Here is a 17,102-nt window from a genome sequence, read left to right on the forward strand (position 1 = left end):
CGGCTCTGCACTGACAGTGAGTAGCCTGCTTGGGATTCTCCCTCTCTCCCTACTCTCCCTCTTTCTCTGTTCTCCCCCCACCCCTTGTGCACGCTCTCTCTCTCTCTCTCACAAAATAAATAAACTTAAAATTTTTTTAAATAAGGGCACCTGGGTGGCTCAGGTAAACATCCAACTTTGGCTTGGGTCATGATTTCATGGATCGTGAGTTCAAGCCCTGCATTGGGCTCTGTACTGACAGCTCAGAGCCTGGATCCTGCTTTGGATTCTGTGTCTTCCTTTCTCTCTGCCCCTCTTCTACTTGTGCACTGTCTCTCAAAAATAAATTTTAAAAAACATTTTAAAAAATTTTAGTAAAAACAGAATTCAGATAATGAAATGATCAGAAATACAGAATCCGGGGCACCTGGGTGGCTCAGTCGGTTAAGCATTGGACTTCGGCTCAGGTCATGATCTCAGTCTGTTGGTTCGAGCCCCACATCGGGCTCTGTGCTGACAGCTCAGAGCCTGGAGCCTGCTTCAGATTCTGTGTCTCCCTCTCTCTCTGTCCCTCCCCCACTCATTCTCTGTCTCTCAAAATAAAATAAAGACATCCAAAAAATTAAAAAAAAAAAGAAATACAGAATCCAAGATAATACAGTATTACCAGTTTTTATAGTTAGGTACTATCAATAAGACATTCTTCAAACAATATGACACCTGAGTCTTCTCAACAAATTTTTCTTCAAGCATGCTGACATAAATCAATTCCTATTCCTTTCTTTTAATATATGGTAATTTGGCTTAGCAGATTGAGAGGCTTCCACAGAACCCATGGGGGGAAAAAAGATACATGGAATAAACTTTGGAAAAACAAAACCCAAAAAAGATCGTTTAGTTTTATGTTGGTATCATTCTGGAGTTATTCAATATCATTGATTAAGTCTGAATGTTCAGCCAGCCTAATAGTAACAATTCCTTATTTGGAAACTCTCTCCTTTATAATATCATAATATTTTTAAATTTCTTACCATGAAATTTTCCAAAAATGAAAAATAAATGGCAATGATATTCTATGTGTCTGTCACACAGCTTCAGCAATTATTACCAGCTGGCCAGTGTTACTTACACTGTCTCCCTCTTCCTCATTATTTTGAAACAAAACCCAGCATATCATTTCATTTGTAACAGTTCCACACCATAATATTTTTAATTATCAGGCATATTTTTAAAATAATAGACTCTAAAAAGAAGGGTAACATATTAAAAATCTTGTTAATACCAGTTACTCTTATTTCTTTTTATACCCCTTATTAATGAAAACTGTCAAATAGTACTAGCACCTTCTTTATGCTTTCATCTATCAAACATTTCATCCACTCATTCTCTAAATACTACCAAAATACAGTCATGTCTCCTTAATCAGTTCAGGATTCTCTTGTTACATAGAAATTTGACAAGAGTTTCTTTTTTTGCCTTCATTTTTTTAGAAAATTGCCTTTATTTAGGTTCTTTTCTCAAAAACTGATTAATGTATCTCTTTCTCTAAAAAACAATCTTCATTTTATACTATTTCTTTCATTTAAAATTCCAATTCAGATAAACATTTATTTTATGGGCTCTAAAATGATAACATTTCAGAAACTCCTATTACGGCAAATTCTTATTGCTCAGAAGTGATTTTAATTAAAATATATCTACAGTAATGCTTTAAGACTCAAGGCGCCAAAGTGTTAAGTTTAAAATATAAATAACTGTAGCGCCTGGCTGGCTCAGTTGGAAGAGTGTGTGACTCTTGATCTGGATTGTGAGTTGGAGCACCATGTTGGGTATAGCGATTACTAAATAATAATAATAATAATAATAATAACAATAACATAAATAATTAAGGACTGGATTACACAGAAAGTAATTATTAGCAAATATTTGGTGTAAACAAAAGTTTTAATATAAAATATTATCTTCCTAGGGAGAATTCATGAATCTCAAGTCATATTTACTTGCTACAGTGGTTAATATGGCAAGTAATGCCAGACTCTCCTTCCAGAAATATTTTACCAAGCATGTGTCATGTGCCAGGCATTGGATTGCGTTGGGCTCTGGGAACAGTAGGAAGAACAAGATGATCTTTCCCTTGTGAACCTTTATACCGAGAGACACAGAAGCAAGTGACACGATCTGATAAACACTATAGAAGATACATATGCAAAGCACATCAGATAAAGAATGGAAAGCAGGCTTTGGTTCTGGTGGAGGGGATAGATAGCTATCAGCTAAAGAATTTTCAAAGGGAACCTATGAGTGTACCTTGAGAGATGAGCAGGATTTCATTTCATTTAGAAAGTAAGAGGTTCCAAGGCCTTATGGACACCAGAAATGCAGGGACAGTCAAAAGATTAAAATCTATGCTATATTCAATAAACTGGCAGGAGACCTGCATGGCTACAACATAAGAGATGAAATAACAATGAAAAGAACAGAATAGAAAGAATTAGCATAGTCTTATATGATATGGTTATAAGTTTGCATTTTTACTGTATAATGGAAAGCCATCAGAGGTTTTCAGGCTAGAGAAACATATGACCAAACAGGTATTCTTGGGGGGCCTGGGTGGCTCAGTCAGTTAAGCATCCAACTTCAGCTCAGGTCATGATCTCACAGTTCATGAGTTTGAGCCCCACGTCAGGTTCTGTGCTGACAGCTCAGAGCCTGGAGCCTGTTTCAGATTCTGTGTTTCCCTCTCTCTCTGCCCCTCTCCCACTCATGCTCTGTCTCTCTCTGTCTCAAAAACAAACTATAAAAAATTTTTAAAAAACAGTAACAGGTACTCTCAACAAGCAGATAGTGTGCAGGATGGACCAGCCGATTTAAAACCAAAGGTTGGGGAAACATTGTAAAAGTTCTGAAAAGGGTTGATACAGACCAAAATCAGAGTAAATATAGTTAAGAATGGAAGGAATGTATGCTAGAGGCATTCCAGAGATAGACTAACTACTGTGGCCAAATATATATAGGCACACCGTAGGCATTAAAGAAATATTTGACGAATAAAAGTATATGCACATGTGTGTATGTATATGAGAGAGAGCTGAACATCCAGAAAAGCACTGAAGATCACTGCCGTTCCTGGCCAGAGTGTTGTCTCAGTGAAAATAGGGCCATTTACACTACACTATCTACACTCCCCCTCCTCAATAAATACTAATACCGACAATGAGCCAGTTTGCAAGCAGAAAATAAATTCATTTTGAACATGGTAATTCTGAAGTGGCTACAGAATAGCCAGAAGAAGATGAACACAAGTAAATAACAGAAATGGAATTTGGAAAAGAAAATATTACACACAGGCAACTGTTAAAACTATAGATGTAAATGTGATTACAAGTTGGGGCACATGGGGTGGCTCAGTCAGTTGAGCGTCCAACTGCAGCTCAGGTCATGATCTCGTGGCCAATGAGTTCAAGACCCCTGTTGGTCTCTGTGCTGACGGCTCAGAGCCTAGAGCCTGCTTCAGATTCTGTGTCTCCCTCTCTCTCTGCCCCTCCCCTGCTTGTGCTCTGCCTCTGTCTCTCAAAAATAAACATTTAAAAAATTATTTTTAAAAAAGCAAGTGTTGTTACAAGAGAAAATGCTCAGAAGAAACAAAAATGGTGACCATTCTTCTTTCACATCATGGCACCTAACTACCAGGTTAAACTGACTGTGTTCAGAGCAGAGGTAAAGAGACTCATAGGCTTCCCCTGCTCCAAAACCGATTGGTGGCCAAAGAACTTAAAGAATTAATAAAAGGACCCAAAACAAATTGACTGCACGCATGCCACTGGGGTTGATAAGCCCTTCTCTAGTAAATGCCACCCTCCAAAAGACCTTGATATTAGACAAATCTAGATGTGAGACACTCTACAAGAAAATTGGCCTGGTTCCTAAGAAGAAAAAAAGGTAAAATGGGGAAGGAGTCTATTTAAGACATGTGACAACCAAATATTGTACATGAAACTCTTGACTAGACTGTGCCTCAAATAAAACCAGCTACCCCAAATAGCCAAAGTAATGTTGAAAACTACAGCTGAAGGCATCACAATTCCAGACTTCAAGCTGGATTACAAAGCTGGAATCATCAAGACAGTATGGTACTGGCACAAAAACAGACACACAGATCCATGGAACAGAATAGAGAACCCAGAAATGGACCTACAAACATTCGAGTCCCTTATCAGGCTCTGTGCTGACAGCTCAGAGCCTGGAGCATGCTTGGGATTCTGTGTCTCTATCTTGTTAAACTCCCCAATTCAGGCTCTGTCTCTCTTTCTTTCTCTCCCATTCTCTCAAAAATAAACATTAAAAATTTTCTGATAAAAAAAAAAAAGAAATGGACCCACAAACATATGGCCAATTAATCTTCAACAAAGCAGGAAGGTATATTCAGTGGAAATAAGACACTCAGTTCAGCAAATGATGGTGGAAAAACTAAACAGCAGTATGCAGAAGAATGGACCTAGCATTGTCACATCAGATACAACTAGAACAACCACCTGTTCCTTTTAGGTACATTTTCCTGTTTCTGTCTTCACAAGATCATTTCAGATCATAAGTCTCAATGAAAAACAAATACTCAAAACAGTCAAGACTGTAGCCGGGGCACAGGGGTGCAAGAGCACCTGGGTCTGGGGATCCCAAACAGACCAGGCTGGCTCACTCTCGCTGACAAAATCCAAAGGCAGAGGAGTGAGTGGTGGTGAATAAAAAGGAGTTCAATTCCCTGAGGCTAATGCCCAGAACAGCGAACCAGCATCCCAAAGACGGTCTCCAATGTGCTGAAAATACTTCCAGGTTTATAAAAAGGACAATGTAGGGCAAAGATGGGCGGGTAGTGCAGGTAGGAAGTGAAGGTCAAATCAATCCCTGTGCTGGAGTCAATCACAGGTGGGGTCTGGTGGGCTCAGGGCGCCTACATTGCTTCAGGGGGTAGTTTCGGTTCCCAGCAGGGGATGCTTTGCCCTCAGGGTCTTCCCCATGAGCCAACAGACAAACCGGAAAGAACCCAACTGGAAAGTTTGAAGTCCAACCAGAGGCAGCCGAAGTCCTCTTTTAAGATGTGAAAATCAACACTTTAAATTGAAATACATGTTTTTCACCATACTACTTAAGTTTCTGCCAAACCTATACCACTGAGGAATCTGCTTTTGAGAAGATTTCAGTTTTGCAACTTTTCCTGGCTAACCTGAACTACTGTGATAATAGAAAATGTGATATTGTGATATAACAAGAAATATGTAGTTTGGTCTTCCTCCAGGATTCCTGACTCATAGCTTCTAAAACCTCTGCAATTTCTTAAGTGTCTAGAGCATAGAGTCATCTTTTATTATAATATTTGGTTTTTGTTCCTGGAATAGCTCCAGAAGGATAAAAGTGAAAAGAACTTCTTTTGTTATTCATAACAACTACACTATGTTAAAGAGGTGATGCTTAGAAAGTCCCTGGATAACCAGTGGATGGGGGCTGGTTGGTAGGGGAAAACTAGGTAATGAGAACTTTCACTCGCCCCTCAACAGCATCCACATCCCCAAGAAGTTGGACGGAGGTGGAAAACCCATAGTCAACAATTCCTTTTTTTTTTTTTAACTTTTTTTATGTCTTTTATTTTTATTTTGAGAGAGAGAGAGACAGAGAGTGAAAAGGGGAGGGGCAGAGAGAGAGAGGCACAGAGCCTGATGCGGGGCTCAAACCCACGGACTGTGAGATCATGACCTGAGTTGAAGTCAGACGCTCAACCAACTGAACCACCAGGTACTCAATCCATCATGCCTACATAATGAAGCCTCCGTAAACATAAAAAGTTCCTGAAGCACAGAGTTCCAAGAGCTATAGATCCAAGAGCTCTAGATCGGTGAACAGGAATAAATACATCTGCTTGCCAGGAGGGTGGCATACCCCAAAACTCCATGGGTAGAGAAGCTCCTGTCCTCTAGACCTTCCAGACACAGACCTAGCTCTATTTACTCTTCATCTGGCTGTTCATTTGTATTCTTTAATCTATCCTTTGTAATAAAGCAGTGATCTAGTAATTCAACTGTTTTCCTGAGTTCTACGAGCCATTCCAGCAAATGACTGAACCTGAGGAGAGGGTCCTTGGAACCTCCAATTTGTAGCTGAGTTAGACAGAAGTTGTGGGTGACTTGGGAACCCACCACCTTCTACTGTGGTCTGAAGTTGGGGGCAGTCTTATGGGACTGACCCCTTAGTCTGTGGAGTCTGCACCAACTGCAAGCTGTTAGTGTCAAAACTGAGTTATTAGACTGTAGGATATCCAGCTAGTGTCGGAGAACTGGTCAGGATGAGAAAACAACTCACACATCTGGTGTCAGAGTGTTCTGAAAAGTGTTAGATTTAAACAGAATTGTGTATATAAAGAGAAATAAGAGTTTTTCCTTTCAGAAAGTCTATTTAATAATATAGTAAATACCCTTGCTAGAACCCAAACCACTTGAACCATTATAATTCACAATCTCTGAACTACATTTGAAAGAAAAAAGCAAAATTCTTTCAAGGACTTCACTTGAAACTTTAACCAACAAGGCACAAAAATCATAAAGTAAAAAGTCAGCTCTTAGCTATTAAGATTTAATTTTCTGGAGCACCTGGGTGGCTCAATCAGTTGAGAGTCTGACTCTTCTTGATTTTGGCTCAGTTCATGATCCCGGGACCTTAGGACCAAGCCACGCACTGGGCTCTCCACTGAGTATGGAGCCTGCTTAAGATTCTTCCCCCTCCCCCGTGCTTATTTTGGCAGCACATCTTGTTCTTGCTCTAAAATGAAAAAAGAAAAAATTTTTAAATAAAAGAGAATTCATTTTCTTTTAAAAGTTACCTGATTTTTTAAATTTAATGTGTATTTATTTTTAAGAAAGGGAGACAGAACAAGTTGGGGAGGGGCAGAGAGAGAGAGAGGGAGACGCAGAATCTGAGACTCCAGGCTCAGAGGCTGTCATCGCAGAGCCCAACACGGGGCTCATATCCACAGACAGCGAGATCATGACTTGAGCTGAAGTCAGACGCCCAACCGACTGAGCCACCCAGGCGCCCCAAGGTTTACCTGATAATTTTTATACACGCTAAAACTAATTAGCGTGTATAAAAACTCAGGTAAACCTTATGTTGTCAAGTGATCCATTTCCTAAGAATGTCAACCTAAGATCAAATTTTAGTCACGAAAAGCCAAAAAACAAGAAGTTAGAAATATAAAGCTGCTGCTCATCCAAGAAAAAAGATAAATGCCAATAATAAGAACCAACCAAATCAACTCATACCTTATAGGGAAACAACAGTATTTTTTTCTGTTATCATTATATCATCTTTAAAACATAAAAACACCATCCAATACCACAGCACATTTATAATAAGACTTATAATAATAGCTACACTTATATAGTTCTTAGTACAAGGCAGACACACTTTAAGAGTCTCAACTATACTGACTCTTTTAATCCTCACGATGTGCCGTGAAGCAGAGACTATTACCATCTCACTGTACAGATGAGGACACTGAAAGCAGAGAAGTCAAATAAGTCACTCTAGATCACCCAGCTAGGCAAGTGGCAGATTTAGGATTCACCTGGATCTAGGAAGTCTGTGTCCAGAGTCTGTGCTTTTAATCACAACAGCTTCATCTCTTGTTCCCCTTCTGGAAAAAGGGAATAGCATGCGTCAGAGGCAAAAGAGTAAGATGCATTTGAAGTTCAGTAAGGCTGGTTTAGAATAGGCCAAAGCAAGTTAAAGCTGAAGAAGAAAGAAAGAGGCAGGGCCAGATAAGCAGAGCAAGTAAACCACATTAAGGATACTGGACCTAAGCCCAAGAAAAGAAGGATTTTAAGTAGTCTGTGTGTTTGTGATTCCATGTTTTAAATAAGTTGAAGTTGAAAGGACTGTGGTATTGTCTAAATGGAGATGCCCAAAAGGCATTTGGATGATCCGGTATCTTAGAAGAGAGGTGTGGACTGGAGATGGAGATGTGAAAGCATTTAGAAAATGAAATCATGAGAACAGCAGAGGACAGAACCCTGAAGACCATCACTTAAAAAAAAGTATCCTACAGTATTAACAATGTAAACTACATGGTTTGGTGCTTAACACTGCTAAGCGGTTTCTAATTATTTACTTTACTCTGGTCTTCCAAACTAAACACTAAGTTCACTGAAAACAATGATACCTCCTAGAGGCCTTTGTAACTAAACAGTATATAGCATATTAATGGCTATTTGTGGAGTACTTAACCAAATGAGATAAGGCAAAAAGATAACTCGATTTTAGGAAAATCCTTTTTAAAAGATTCCTTTGAGGGGCACCTGGGTGACTCAGTTAAGTGTCAGACTTCGGCTCAGGTCATGATCTCAGTCCATGAGTTCCAGCCCTGCATCGGGCTCTGTGCTGACAGCTCAGAGCCTGCAGCCTGCTTCAGATTCTGTGTCTACCTCTCTCTGCCCCTCCCCTGCTCACTCTCTGTCTCTGTCTCTCAAAATAAAGACATTAAAAAGAAGGTTCCTTTGATCTGCCATCCCCTCCCCACATCCCACCCACCCCAGGCTTTTGCTCCCTCGGCACTTGCTACACTGATCTCTCTAACCCAGCAGACAGAAGCTGGGGGACTGATGACACGGGGGTCATGCAGGGGCTCTGTGATCCACTCCCTCATACTCAAAACCTAACAAGCAAATCCAGTTGAAATGATTTTAAGAGAAAAATGGAGGAGAGGAGTTCTCATTTAAAATAAAAGACATGGGGCACCTGAGTTGCTAGGTTGGTTAAGCATCTGACTTTGGCTCAGGTCATGATTTTACAGTTCGTGAGTTTACATACGGCTCAGAGCATGGAACCTGCTTCAGATTCTGTGTGTGCGTCTCTCTCTCTCTGCCCCTTCACTGCTCATGTTCTGTCTCTCAAAAATAAACATTTTTTTTAAGTTTAAATAAATAAAAGACAAATTTTGTTCTATTGCATTTTTCTACTATAGCAGAAATTTTTCTTGTATTTCTATATTATACTGTCAAATCACAAAACAGTTCCTGTTTGTGGCCCTCTGTCTTTCCCATGGTTATGAATCTTCCTGATCGGTCTTGCCCCTTATTATTCCTATCCACTAAGACAAGGTCAAGCTTTCCAGAAATTTTGTGAACACTTTAGTCTATCTCTTCTCTGCATTCACCAAGCACATCTCTGTACTATACACATGACATCGATCATATGCTACTTGGTATGCTACTTTTCTACAATGTGTGACTTAGCATGGGATATGGAATTATACACCTTTTATATATGGAAGGTTACACAGCTACCCTCAGGTTACCAGTTTTCACATTTGTAAACTAAGAATAATAGTAACAAATCTGCACAACTCTTTTGAAGATAACTGAGATCACATATGTCGAGTGCTTAGCACTGTGTCCAGCTATAGGCTCAATAAATGTCAGTTTTTATATAAAAATTGTGAACTTTTGGGGCACCTGGGTGGCTCAATCAGTAAGCATCTAACTTCAGCGCAGGTCATGATCTCGCGGTTTCAGAGTTTGAGCCCCGCGTAGGGCTCTGTGCTAGCAGCTCAGAGCCTGTAACCTGCTTCAGAGTCTGTATCTCTGTCTCTCTGCCCCACCCCTATTCATGCTCTGTCTCTCTCTCTCTGTCTCCCTCTCTCTCTCTCTCTCTCCCTCTCTCTCCCTCTCTCAAAAATAAATAAACATTTAAAAAGATTGTAAACTTTCCTTAAGATAGTATGAAAGAAGACTGTGAATAAACATTTCAATTAGAATGCTTAGGAAGGGATACAGGAATATGAGTTTTCATCAAATATCAACAAAAATGAAACATAACATTTGAAATTAACATTTCCTACATGGATAATAAGTTTTCTGAGTGGAGGTGTCATCAGTGTGTCTTTGTAGCCATCACAATATCTAGCAACTAACAATCAAATATCTTATGAATTAATCGATGAGGACTGATGTTATTGGTTATCTACCTTTTTTAATAAAATGGAAGTTTACAGTAAGAGTCTCGAATTAAGTTTCCACAACAAATAATTTTGCCTGTTGCAGTGCATATTGGACCCTACAAGGATTATAATAATACACTGAAGTAAAATCTTTGTCCTACCAAACTTCACAAGAGAATGGAGGAACTAAGTAATGTGTGCAGTTACTAAATATAAGATAAAATATAAAAAACTGCCTGAATTCCATGATTTAAAATATTTTTAAAATCATCAATTTAATCCTATCTTTCTTACAGAAGATTCAATGAGGGGAAGAGAGCTGGGGGAAGGGAAGAAGTCCTCCTATGACCGAATATGAGCAGTACATTACATCTCTTATACCACTGAGATTGTCATACTTGATGACAAGAAACTAGATGGCTTCCCTAAGACCAGAAAAAGGCACTCCTATTCAATATCATATTGGAAGTCTTAGCTAATACAGTGAAATAAGGAAATAAAAAGTATGCAGATTAAGAAGAAAGAAATAAAATGCTCTGTTCACAGATGATATGATTACCTCTGGAGAAAATACCAAAGGCTCAAAAAAAAAAAAAAAAAACAACTTCTGGGACAAATAAATGATTATAGCAAGGTTGCAGGATACAAAGTTAATATACAAGAGTCAATTACTTTCTTATATATCAGCAATGAAAAGTTGGAATTGAAATTAAATTAAAAACATAATAACACTTGCATTAGCTCCACCAAAAATGAAATACTTTGGTACAAATCTAACGAAACATGTATAAGATCTATATAAGGAAAACTGAAGAAAGAAATCAAAAAAAGATCTAAATAAAGGGAGAGAGATTCCATGTATATGACTAAGATGACCCAAAATTGACAAGATGTCTGTTCTTCCCAATTTAGTCGATAGATTCAACACAATCCCAATCAAAATCCCAGCCAGTTGTTTTGTGGACACTGACAAAATGTCTCTCAAGTTGACATGGAAAAACAAGACTCAGAATACCCAACACAATTTTGAAGACGAATAAGGCAAAAGCCTGACATTACCCAACTTCAAGATTTACAATAAAGCTACAGTAATCAAGACAGGGTAGCACTGGGACGCCTGGGTGGCTCGGTTGGTTAAGCATCTAACCTCAGCTCAGGTCATGATCTCACGGTTGTGAGTCTGAGTCCTGCATCAGGCTCTGTGCTGACAGCTCAGAGCCTGGAGCCTGCTTCGGATTCTGTGTCTCCCTGTCTCTCTGCCCCTCCACCGCTGGCACTCTGTCTCTGTCTCTCAAAACTAAATAAACATTAAAAAATTAAGGGGCGCCTGGGTGGCTGAGTCAGTTGGGCGTCGAGCTTTAGCTCAGGTCATGATCTCACAGTTCATGGGTTCAAGCCCTGCGTCAGGCTCTGTGCTGACAGCTCGGAACCTGGAATCTGCTTCTGATTCTGAGTATCCCTCAATCTCTGCCCTTCCCCTGCTCATGATCTGTCTCTCTCTTTCAAAAATAAATAAATGTTAAAAAAAGTTTTTTAATTAAAAAAAAAAGACAGGGTAGCATTGGCAAAAGAACAGGCAATAGATTAACAGAATGGAATAGAGAGCTCAGAAATAGACCCACACAAATATAGTCAAATGATCTCTGAAAGAGATAACAAAGGATAACATTAGAGAAAAAAATGTGTTGAACAAATGGTGCTTGAACAAATGGATATTCGCATGCAAAAAATTAATCTAGACCCAGAACTTATACCCTTCATAAAAATTAACTCAAAATTAACTCAAAAAGGGGTGCCTGGGTGGCTCAGTCCGTTAAGCCACGGACTTCGGCTCAGGTCAGATCTCACGTTTGTGGGTTCGAGCCCCACGTCAGGCTCTGTGCTGACAGCTAGCTCAGAGCCTGGAGCCTGCTTCCGGTTCTGTGTCTCCTTCTCTCTCTGCCCCTCCCCCTCTCATGCTCTGTCTCTCTCTATATCAAAAATAAAGAAAACATTTAAAAAAAATTAACTCAAAAAAACACAGATCTAAATGTAAAATATAAAACAACAAAACTCCTATAAGGCAATGTAGGAGAAGATCTAGATGATCTTGAGTTTAGAGACTTTTGACTAAAAATCTCTCTGCAAAAGATACTTTCAAGAGACTAAAAAGACTAGTCAGATTGGACAAAAATATTTGTAAAATATGTATCAATTAAAAGGCTGGTATTCAAAATATACAATTTGATATTGTTTTTTTAATTCAATATTGTTAAAACTCAACAATAAGGGAACCCATTTATTGGGTTTAAATGACTCCATTCTAAAATGGGCAAAAGACAGGCACCTGGGTGGCTCAGTCAGTTAAGCGTCTGACTTCAGCTCAAGTTATGATCTCACAGTCTATGAGTTTGAGCCCCATGTTGAGCTCTGTACTGATAGCTCAGAGCCTGGACTCTGCTTCAGATTCTTTGTCTTCCTTTCTCTCTACCCCTCCCCAAATCACGCTCTGTCTGTCTCTCAAAAATGAATTAACGGTAAAAAAAATTTTTGATGGGCAAAAAGATCTACACAGACATCTCACCAAAGAAGATATGCAGATGATAAATAAGCATATGAAAAAATGGTCAACATCACATGCCATTACAGGGCTGCAAATTAAAACACAAAATGAGACAGACCCACTTAAATATAGGCAAATGATCTCTGACAATGGGACAAAGGATATACCTATTGGAATGGCTAAAACCCAGAAAATCAAATGCTGACAAAGATGTGAAGCAATAGGAGAGCCACTTAATTGTTGGTGGAAACGCAAAATGATACAGCCACTTTGGAAGAGTTTGGCAGCTTCTTATAAAAACCATTCTCTTATCATACGATCCAGCAATTACACTCCTTGGTATTTACCCAAATGAACTGAAAACTATGTCCACAGAAAGGTATGGGGGAAACTTAAATGCTTATTACTAAATGAAAGAAGCTAATCTCAGGCTACATGCTGTGTGATTACAACTATACTATTCTGAAAAAGGTAAAACTACAGAGACAAGAAAAGATCAGTGGTTTGCAGGGGCTCAAAGGAAAGAAGCCAGGGATAAATGGGTGGAGCCCAGGATATGTTCAGGGCAACAAAATTATTCTGTTTGGTATCATATTGGTGGATACATGTGATTGTACATTTGTCAAACCCACAGATTATACAACACAAAGAGTGAACCCTAAGGGGAAACTGCTTTAATTAACAATAATCTAACAATACTGGCTTATCACTTACAGCAAATATACCACACTAAAGCAAGATGGTAATTATGGATGGGGGAAAAGGGGGTATATTAGAACTCTCTATACTTCCCACTCAATTTTTCTGTAAGCCTAAAACTGCTGTAAAAAAGAAAGGCAATCATATCTGAAAAAAAAATTTTGGAACCACCCATTTCATCACACTGCATCTCATAGAAACTAGGGGATAAAAACGTGGGGAGGAGAGTCTTTCTCTGCCTTGATAGAAGCAGAACTTTTTATCTTTTATGCTAGTGCTTAGGATAAATCTATTGAGATTCTCAATTGGTAACAAAATATACCACACTCAGATTAGTTAAGCAAATATAAGGCTGCATATTTCAACAGTAGTGAATAAAGCCAACTAGCCTGAAAATGAAGCATCAAAAGGCCTTCAAGAAATGACTTCCAATATTGTTGGTAAATAGAAAATATCCTCCAACTGGCACTGCAAAGTGTAAAAGAAAGGGGAAATGGCCTAAGAGGTAAAATTGCAGCTAACTACAATACTAAGCACTCTGAAATTCATCTATCTCCCCATTAACTATATCCTAGTTAATAAGAGAAGCTTGTCTGAATAGGACGAAAGAGAAAGAAATAGTTACACTTGGTTGATTGTAAAATGGAGTGATTCTGTGCTGAATATAGAGTAGAAATTTACTAAATATGTACTACCTTAACTTTGCATAAGGTGTACAACCTGCATTTAAAGTATAATATATAGCCACTACAAATGAAATTTCCAGAAGAAATAAGAAAACCAGTCCTCTAATTCCATTCAGAATCAATCTAAAATCTAGCCACATTATGAATGCTATGTCTAAGAGTACATTTCGTCAGCTGCTGTAGATTTTGAAAAACAAAACAAACAACAAAAAAGCCTCTATTCAAGTATATCATCTGAAGAAAGTTCATAAGTGGTTTTATAAAGTCACAGAAAGTAGTATCTAGACTATCTGGCACATAAAAGGCAAAATGTTTCTATTGTTCAAAAAAAAAAAAAAGAAAGAAATCAAAGGAGCATTACCCAGGAAAGGTGTGTTGCATTATTTTCTTTAAAGGTAACTCATTAAGAAGGTCTCTATAAAAACATATTTTACAAATATGTGGGATGTGTTTGTTTCTCTACTGAAACAAGAACTAACTTGAGAGAAGAGCATATTAACACATTCTGAAGAGAGAAGTAATTACCATATTGGAAACTAACATTTTTGGCACATGGGACCTACAGCAAGAATGTCTATCCTCTAGTCATGAGTCATGGAATAGGCTACCTCTATTGTGAAGCAATCTTTCAGTAAAAGGAGCAGCAGGGAAGAATACAACATATGAATAATGACTTGGACAACTTCCCAGGAAGAAATCATCACGAAGCTAGGTCTGTGAAAGCCAGGCAGTAGAAACCATACATTACGCTAATGCTCTCTTTTCTTAATCACTCCTACTCTTTAGTTAACAGCAGAGAGTGAAATTCAGTACTTAGTTCTATCTAAAGTTTTAGACTTTTAATAATACAGGATAAAATTATATACCCTAGTCTTCAATTTTATGAATTACTTAATGCATCATTATAAATTATTTTGTGACGACATTTGTGAAGAGTTCTCACCTGTCACATACCCACCCCAGCACACACACACAGTGACACCAGAAGGCAACACTCTGCTTTACCTTCTGCTGAAAAGTCTGCTACCTCCAACGCTTGAGGTCCATACACGAAGCCCTCCTGGAATCTATGAACACAGCAGAGGCAAAAGGCAGAGAAGTTTATGTAGATTTAAAGTTACACTGCCCAAAACATAAAATGCCAAATGCCTATCACAAGTCTACATATCTGCCAAGGAAATCAGATTTCAGATTTGACAATGAGCAAATCAACAATATACTGATAATATTCAGAGCTCACTATATGTTATGCAGCTAATTACATGAAAAAAACAGATGTCGAGCCTTATTTAATTTATATTCTCACCAAAAGAAGCAACTTGTACTACTGGGAGATACTAAAAGACCAGTAAGGTATGAATTCATATATGCTGAAAGTAACAAATTAATTTTTTAAATTATGTGAGAGAGGAGGTACCTGGATGGTTCAGTTGGTAGAGCATGCAATTCTTGATCTCAAGCCCCAAGCTGGATGTAGGGCTTACTTATAAATAAATTAATTAATATTAATTAATATTAATAAATTAACAACAAAATTATGTGAAGAGCCAATACATAAAGAATATAAGAGAAATTAAGTAGAAAAATATTCTTCACATATTAAAATGTGATAGACCCTACAAGGTAAATTCTTTCTTAGGACCTGAGATCGTTGGGGCTATAGGAGAAAAACAATTAGAAATAGACCTGGAAGAGGACAAGGCAGAGGAAAAAGGGAAAAGTAGAATCAGAAAGATATTCTAATGCCAAAATTTAAGTTTGACGGTAATGTTGAAATGAGCAAGTTACTACATATGCTAGGCAGTAAGGGGGAAATCTACCTTTTCCAATATTATAAAATAAATGTAAGCACGAACATGAAAAGCTATTCAGAAAACACTCTTATTTAAAAAAAAAAAAGGATAAAATTAGGTAAAATATTTAGAACTCAGATTTCATTCATTCTTTTCTTTTTAAAAGAGTACTCTACAGCCCGCAGAGCTGATGTATAAGGGCAGGAATCAAATAAATTTTACTGGCTATTAAATTTAAAAGAAGGGAGCGGCTGGGTGGGGCTCAGTTGGTTAAGTGTCCAAATTAGGCTCAGGTTGTGATCTCATGGCTTGTGAGTTCAAGCCCCGCATTGGACTCTGTACTGACAGCTCAGAGCCTGGAGTTGGTTTGGATTCTGTGTCTCTTTCTCTCTGCCCCTCCCTGCCTCACACTCTGTCTCTCTGCCTCTTAAAAATAAATAAACAGTAAAAAAATTTTTTTTCATTTAAAAGAGGGGGGCACGTTATCTTTAGATAATATTTAGAAATCCTTAAAAATGTCATCAAATAATTAGGAAAGAAGAAACAAAGTGTTGTCTTAAAACATAGTATGTTAAGGAAGAAACATAGTATTATAAAACATTGGCCCTAAAGTTATATGGCTCTGTTCAAGTTCCAGATAAATCATTCAATTGCTTTGTGACATCAAGCAGGCCACTTAATCTCTTAGTACAATCAAAGTTGTTCAATGAGGACTCCTTCATCATGTCACAGATTTATACTTGAATATCAAGGGAACTAAGATATGGAAAATCACAGAATGCTATATTTTAGAAAAATTTAAAACAGTGCATTTGACTTAAAGTACCAACTTAATAGAAGTTATTATAGGGGTGCCTAGGTGGCTCAGTCAGTTAAGCTTCCTACTCCAGCTCAGGCCATGATCTCATGGTTCACAAGTTGAAGCCCCGCATCAGGCTATCTGTTGTCAGCACAGAGCCCACTTCAAATCCTCTGTCTCCCTCTCTCTCTGCCCTTCCCCAGCTCATTCTCATTCTCTCCCTCTCTCACTCTCTCTCAAAAATAAAAATATTTTTTTACGTTGTTAGATAGAAGGAATACAGAGCACCAAACCAAGGAATCTGGGGAACTGGACAGGGAAGGAAGCCCAAAGCAAAAAGACTAAGCTGACCAAAAGAGCCTAGAATAGTTGGCAGGGCTAAATGGCAGCCAGAAAGATCACAGTCCCCAAGAGATGGCTGTATTATATTACTAATATAGCTATTTGCCCAGGACTATCTGCTTCAGACTTATCTTCTCTTAATTCCCAAAACAGTCTTATAGACTGCACCCTCCACTAACACACTGCTTGTGACACTCTAAGCTAAGGATCTAAGACACTAAGTTACTTACTGGCATATTGCATATATTTCTAAAAACCAAGCTGATAGAATCTCCCCCCC

At 38.3% G+C, this 17,102-nt stretch overlaps 1 protein-coding gene across 3 annotated transcripts in view; it reads right to left on the reverse strand.

The window, feature by feature from the left end:
* Window positions 1-17,102, reverse strand: part of CDK19 (cyclin dependent kinase 19) — a 180,559-nt gene that overhangs the window by 120,673 nt on the left and 42,784 nt on the right. Inside the window, exons 2-3 of one of the 3 annotated variants that reach the window (XM_029944499.1) lie at window positions 14,894-14,955; window positions 7,592-7,660 (exon numbers count right to left, since the gene is read on the reverse strand). The exons of 1 other annotated variant lie outside the window; for it this stretch is intronic. The gene's annotated coding sequence lies outside the window, so the exon portion shown is untranslated. The remainder of the gene's footprint in view (window positions 1-7,591; window positions 7,661-14,893; window positions 14,956-17,102) is intronic. One more of the 3 variants, XM_029944498.1, reaches the window with a different exon arrangement.

The sequence above is a fragment of the Suricata suricatta genome, chromosome 7 (assembly GCF_006229205.1).
Source record: "Suricata suricatta isolate VVHF042 chromosome 7, meerkat_22Aug2017_6uvM2_HiC, whole genome shotgun sequence".
Lineage (NCBI taxonomy): Eukaryota > Metazoa > Chordata > Mammalia > Carnivora > Herpestidae > Suricata > Suricata suricatta.